This window comes from Acomys minous, assembly GCF_964271855.1.
Source record: "Acomys minous genome assembly, chromosome: 12".
Taxonomy (NCBI): domain Eukaryota; kingdom Metazoa; phylum Chordata; class Mammalia; order Rodentia; family Muridae; genus Acomys; species Acomys minous.
In genome coordinates this window covers 71,864,568-71,871,358 of record NC_140493.1, presented here as the reverse complement: position 1 = coordinate 71,871,358, position 6,791 = coordinate 71,864,568, and positions in this window count along the sequence as shown.

Here is a 6,791-nt window from a genome sequence, read left to right as displayed (position 1 = left end):
ACAGGGTCCCTCATTGACCCTGAAGCTCCCTGATAGACGAGGCCCATGGCCACTGAGCTCCAGGAGTCTGCCTGTCTGTCCTTTCACAGCATGGGGATGACAGATACACACCACCACAAGCACTTTACCAACTGAGAGTCTCCCAGCCCCCAGTCTCCAGTCTGCATCTTAACAAGATTCCCCAGGTGAATCGGGAAGGTGAGCACATGGAGACCTTGATCAGAAGCTAGGCTCAGGCCTTGCTGTGCACAGCTGCCAGAGGCAGGGGCTTTCCACGAGCAAGGAGAGGCTGGCGGGCTCTCACTCCTGCCACTTTTGCTCCATCTGATGCTCCTGAGGAAGTAGAAGAGGAAAGCTGGTAGGAACCCCAGCTCAGCCCCACCTGGTGGACGGCAGGGAACAGCAGTGAGACTGTGGGGTAAGAAGCTGTGATGGCTGGTATTGGCAGGAGCTCAGGGCTTCCCAGCAGGTGAGGATGGTGGTGCCCTTCATGCCAAGGTACCAAGTGCAGAGAGTGAAACCTGTGCTGCCTGGGTGCCAGACCATGGCTGGCTAAACTTGTTAAATGGGTCATTGGGCACAACCAACACACAAACACACACACATACAACACACACACAACACACACACATGCGTGCACGCGTCTTTTTTTTTTTTTTTAAGAGGATCTCAGATCCACTCTGTGGCTATATTTGAAGCCTAGATCTTAGACTTTAAATTCTTCTGCCTCTACCACCTAAGTGCTGAAATTACAAGCTAGTGCCACTGTGCCCAAAGTTATGCAGTGCTGGGGGTGAAAATCATGGCATATGTAAAGAAAGAGATAAAAAATAATGCCGGAATAAAATTGCTCAACTGTTATTGTTTCCTTACATTAAAGACAAAGCCACTCTAGTGAAAAGGACTGGTGCATTCAGAAGCACAGGGACATGTGTGTTCTGACAAACAATAGCTAATGATCAGAGACCTAAATTAATTATACAAATGAATGGTGTTAAAGTAGAAGGCTTTGTGGACACAGGAGCCAATGTGTCAACCATTTCTCAGAAATCTTGGAACCCAAATTAGCCACTTTAGAGGTTTATACAGAAAATATAGGAATTGATAAATTATCTCAAATAAAACAAAGTGTGTGGTGGCTTGAGTGTGTGGGACCAGAAGGACAGACAGGGAAGCTGAGACCCTATGTGGCTGACATACCCATAAATCTATGAGAAAGAGATCTCTTACAACAATGGAGGGCACTCAGAGTAATATTCCTGCAATTACAGAGATAAACAATGTTGAAACTAGGGGTGAAATGGTACATGCTTCTGATTAAGATATTAATGTAAGTGATCAGGAGCAACCACAGCTATGCCCACTGTCCAACCTCAGAACTTCTCAGGTTTAGAGTATCCAAATTTATAAGAGGGGCCACCTCTGAGATACCAATAGCCTGCCCCTAAAATGGATTTCAAACAGACCTGTATGGCAGGAGCAGTGGCCCTTAACAAAAGAAAAGTTACAGGTACTTCACTGTTTAGTGAAAGAGCAGCTCGAGGCTCAACACATCGAAGATTCTTCCAGTCCCTGGAATTCCCCTGTGTTTGTGGTAAGAAAAAAATCAGGTGGGTGGAGAATGATAACAGATTTGAGGGCACTAAACAAAGTAATTCAACCCATGGGTCCAGTTCAGCCTGGAATTCCTTTGCCTTCCTTGTTACCTAAGTCTTCGCATATAATTACAATTGATTGTTTTTTCACAATACCTCTGCATGAGAAGGACAGAGAAAGGCTTGCTTTCTCTGTACCTACTCTGAACAGTAATTCTCCAATGAAGAGATATCATTGGAAGGTACTTGTGCAGGGAATGTTGACTCTCAGTATGCTGAAAGAATTGTTTTGTATTTGAAAATTGCTGAATTTACTCTTATTAACTCAGAATTAACTACATTATTTATAGAACTGCAACAGGTCATCAGAAGTAGAAATTATCCCTTGTATATTACTCATATTCGATCCCATTCAGGTTTAGCAGGTCCATTGGTACAAGGAAATTAAAAAATTGACAAATTATTAACAGGTGATGTATTTGAAGCCTCGAATTTTCACAAAAAAACATCATGTTAATGGTAAAGGATTGAAGAAAAGATTCTCTATCACTTGGCAACAAGCCAGAGAAATAATTAATATGTGTCCTACACGTTACTTGTATAATCAAATCCCATTACTTGCTGGAATTAACCCCAGAGGTACCAAAAAGAATGAAGTTTGGCAGATGTATGTATTTTATTTTGCAGAATTTGGAAAAATGAGGTATGTGCGTCATACCATCGATACATATTCAGGTTTTCAATGGGCAACTGCCTTAAGTTCTAAAAGGGCTCACTGTGTAATTACTCATTTATTGGAAATAATGACAATTATGGGAGTACCTGCACAACTTAAGACTGTCAATGCTCCTGCATATGTGTCCCTTAAGATGAAAAAATTCTTTATATTATGATATAAAACACATACTGGTAAACCTCACAACCCCATAGGGCAAGCAGTTGTGGAAAGACCTAATTGTACCTTAAAAGAGATGCTTATTAAACAAAAGGTAAGGGTAAAGACCCCCAGGGACGAATTAAATAATGCTTTGTTGACTTTAAGTTTTCTTAATGTTAATGATGAAGGGACAATAGCTGCTGAGAGACATTGGATGATAGAAAAAAAAACTGAGGAACTAGGACAAGCAATATTCTACAAAGATTTGTCAAGTATGAAATGGAAACCTGCAATAGTTTTGAGATGGGGTCGTGGATATGTGTATGTTTCCACAAGGAGTGAAAAAATATGGTTACCAACAAAACTTATAAAGATTAGATCTGACTATAATATAGCAAGTGAATCTTAAAAGCTATCACATGACATTCTTTCATACAGCTTGGAGAACTAATGCCCTCTTCTGGCCTGTTGTTGTACATACAGGCAGAGTCCTGTATAATTTGTACACCTTGCTTGTCCCACAAATATACCTATACTAATGATTTCAAAAGTTTGCTTATTTTCAGAGCAGAAGACAGGACAATGATGAAGACAAAGCAAACAGCCTGGGTGGCTTAACCTCAAAAGACATCCTCTGGCACAGCGAGCAAGGTGCCTCAACTTTTTTTTTCTTGAAAATTTATATATGTACAAATATACCTATACTAATGATTTCAAAAGTTTGCTTACTTCCAGAGCAAAAAACAGGACAATGATGAAGACTGAACCTCTGCCTCTGGCGCTACTGTTTCCTCCAGAAATTACACGCATATTAACAATAAAAGGGCTAGGCAAAAGGATCGATCCCAAAAAGACTGAACAAAACCTGAAACTGCTGTCCAAGATGGTGGAGCCCAGCAAGCACTATATCTGATCTACTGCACAGAGACCAGGGACTTGAATGGGGCCACAGACTGCTAAATCCAGAGAACGTTAGGTGAGTGGGGTCCCACACAGCGTAGACCACCAGCGGGCCTGACCCCAGGTCAAGTAACAGACCACGGAGGTGAGGTCCTGAACCCACTCTCTGGACACTCAAATGGAACCCACCTGTGGGTTTCAGCTGGCAGGTAAAGCCCGAATTCAGTGTATGGGTTGGTACCAGAGCCCCTGGCCTGTAGAAATCACAGGGAAACAGAGGAAGCTGTCCTTGGCCCCATCCACCTATCCCACGCAAATTTGCCTAAGACCCTGCGTGTGTGGAAACACAGGCAACTGGGTCCACCTAGCTCAGAGAGAATGTGCGCAACCCATGGGTTGGAACAGCCCAAGTACTGAGCTGCTTGGATCCACCTAGCTCAGAGAGAGCAGCATGCAGCCTGTGGGGCCAAACCAGGTCCACATTGGAACAGACCACAGGGGACAGAGCCTGCATATCCGAGCAGTTAGAACCCAGGTTGGACACTTCACACAGCCCCAGCAGGATCTCCCATGAGGCTGGGTCCACCTAGCTCAGAGAGAGCGTGTGCAACCTGCGGGGTCAAACTGGGCCCACATTGGGTCAGAGCACAGGGTCCTGAGCTACTTTGGTCCACCTGGCTCAGAAAGAGTGGTGCACAGCCTGCGTGGAGCCAAACTGGGCCCACATTGGACCAGAGCACAGGGGACAGAGCCTGCAGATCCGAGCAGTTAGAACCCAGCTTGGACACTTCACACAGCCCCAGCAGGATATCCCATGGGGCTGGGTCCACCTAGCTCAGAGAGAGCTCGCGCAACCCGCGGGGTGGAAGGGCCCAAGTTGGAGCTGGAATCGGGGTACTGAGTCTGCATATCCAAGAAGTTAAAACACAGCTTGGACACTTCACACAGCCCCAGCAGGGTCTCCCACACTCTCGGGAGAGGCCAGACACCCCTGAGGTGTCTATACGCTGGTCTAAAAGGCACCCATAGCTCAGTGGGTCCGAGCTGGGCGAGGTCTGGACTACAGGTCCATGGGAAATGCAAGCAACTGGGAGCAACTTGCCCAGCCAGAGCTTGCCAGCCTCAATCTGAGACCCCATAACAGCTGGCCTGAATTGCAAAACTAACGTGAAAGGGACCAGTCAGAAGCCTACCTGTGCTGACCCAGCCCGGAGCCTAAGGTGTAGAGCAAAGTCTCCAGGAGTGGAAACTAGGTCACCTACCTGTTTCAGGGAAAAACTCCCTGATCCCCACAGGCAAGAGCAGGCGACCTATAACCATTCACCAAGTATTCACTCTCAACAACCAGTAAAGGACACCAAAAGCCACATCCCATTAACAGAAACAGCGAAATATCTAAAGGACAGTGTAAGAACGCAAACAACAAAAAGCAAAACAGCTCAGCACCTCCCAATTCCAGTTATCCCAAAGAAAACAACACAGAGAACCCAAACACAATCGAAAAAAAAAAAAAACCCAAAACCAAAATGACTTCAAGTCCTTAGTAAAGAAGATGATAATAGAAGAAACAGTTAAAATCTGTAAACTGCAGGAGGATACAAACAAACAGGTTGAAGACATAAAAGAGTCATATAGAGGGGCACTGGAAGAATTTCAGGAAAATACAAACTGACAGATGAAGGAAATCAGTAAGACACTCCAAGATCTGAAGACAAAAATGGAATCCATGATAAAGGAACACACAGGAGAAAAACATGACCAAGAAGTCTTAGAGAAGAAAGCAACCAACAAAGAGATGACCTTCTTTAACAGAATCCAAGAAACAGAGGAACGAATTTCAGGAATTGAAGATACAATCGTAGAACTCGAAACAACCATCAAAGAAAATGCTAAATCAGAAAAAGTTCCTGACACAGAACATCCAAGAAATCAAGGACACCATGAAAAGAAAAAACCTGAGAATAATAGACATTGAGGAAAGAGAAGACACCCGACTCCATGGCTCAGAAAATATCTTCAACCAAATCATAAAAGAAAATTTCCCAATCTGAAGGAGATGCCTATGAACATACAAGAAGCCTACAGAACACCAAATAGAATAGACCAGAAAAGAAAATCTTCCCACCACATAATAATAAAAACACAAAATATACAGAACAAAGAAAAAATATTAAAAGCTGCAAGGGAAAAAGGCAGAGTAACATATCATGGCAAGCCTATCAGAATTACACCCAACTTCTCAGCTGAGACCAGGAAAGCCAGAAGGGCCTGGACAGAGGTCCTGCAAACCCTAAGAGACCACAGATGCCAGGCTAGACTACTATACCCAGCAAAACTATCAATAACCATTGATGGAAAAAACAAAATATTCCATGACAGAAACAAATTCAAACAGTACCTATTCATGAATCCAGCATTACAGAAGTTACTAGAAGGAAAACTCCACCACACAGGGATGAGTTACAACCAAAACTACACAGGAAATTGATAGCTACACCATCGCAAAATCACAACCTCACAAACTCTTGACTATAACAAACATCAAAATGAAGGGACTTAACACTCACTGGTCATTAATATCTCTCAACATCAATGGTCTCAATTCTTCAATAAAAAGACACAGACTAACTGAAAGGATGAATAACAAGACCCAACATTCTTCTGCATCCAAGAAACACATTTCACCCACAAGGGCAGACATTACCTCAGGGTAAAAGGCTGGGAAAAATATTTCAAGCTGATGGTCAGAAGAAACAAGCTGGTGTAGCCATTCTAATATCTAATAAAATAGACTTTCAACCAATATTAATCAAAAGGGATGAGGAAGAATACTTCATACTCATCAAGGGTAAAATCAACCAAGATGACATCATAATTCTGAACATCTATGCTCCAAATACAAGGGCACCCACATTTGTAAAAGAACTATTAACAAAGCTTAAACCACTCATCGATCCCAACACATTAATAGTGGGAGACTTCAACACCCCACTTCACTGAAGGATAGGTCATTGAAACAGAAACTAAGCCGAGAAATAACATCACTAATCAACGCCATGAATCAAACAAATCTAACAGATGTTTATAGAACTTTCCACCCAAACACAAAGGACTATACTTTCTTCTCAGCAGCCCATGGTACCTTCTCCAAAATTGATCACATAGTAGGTCACAAAGCAAACCTCAAGAGATACAAGAAGATTAAAATAATACCTTGTATCTCATCAGATCACCATGGTATAAGGCTGCACTTCAACAACAACAGAAATAACAAAAAGCCTACTCACAGGTGGAGACTAAACAACTTTCTACTTAATGACACATGGGTCAGGGAAGAAATAAAGGAAAAAATAAGGGACTTCCTGAAATTCAATGAAAACAAAGGAACAACATACCCAAATTTGTGGGATACATTGAAA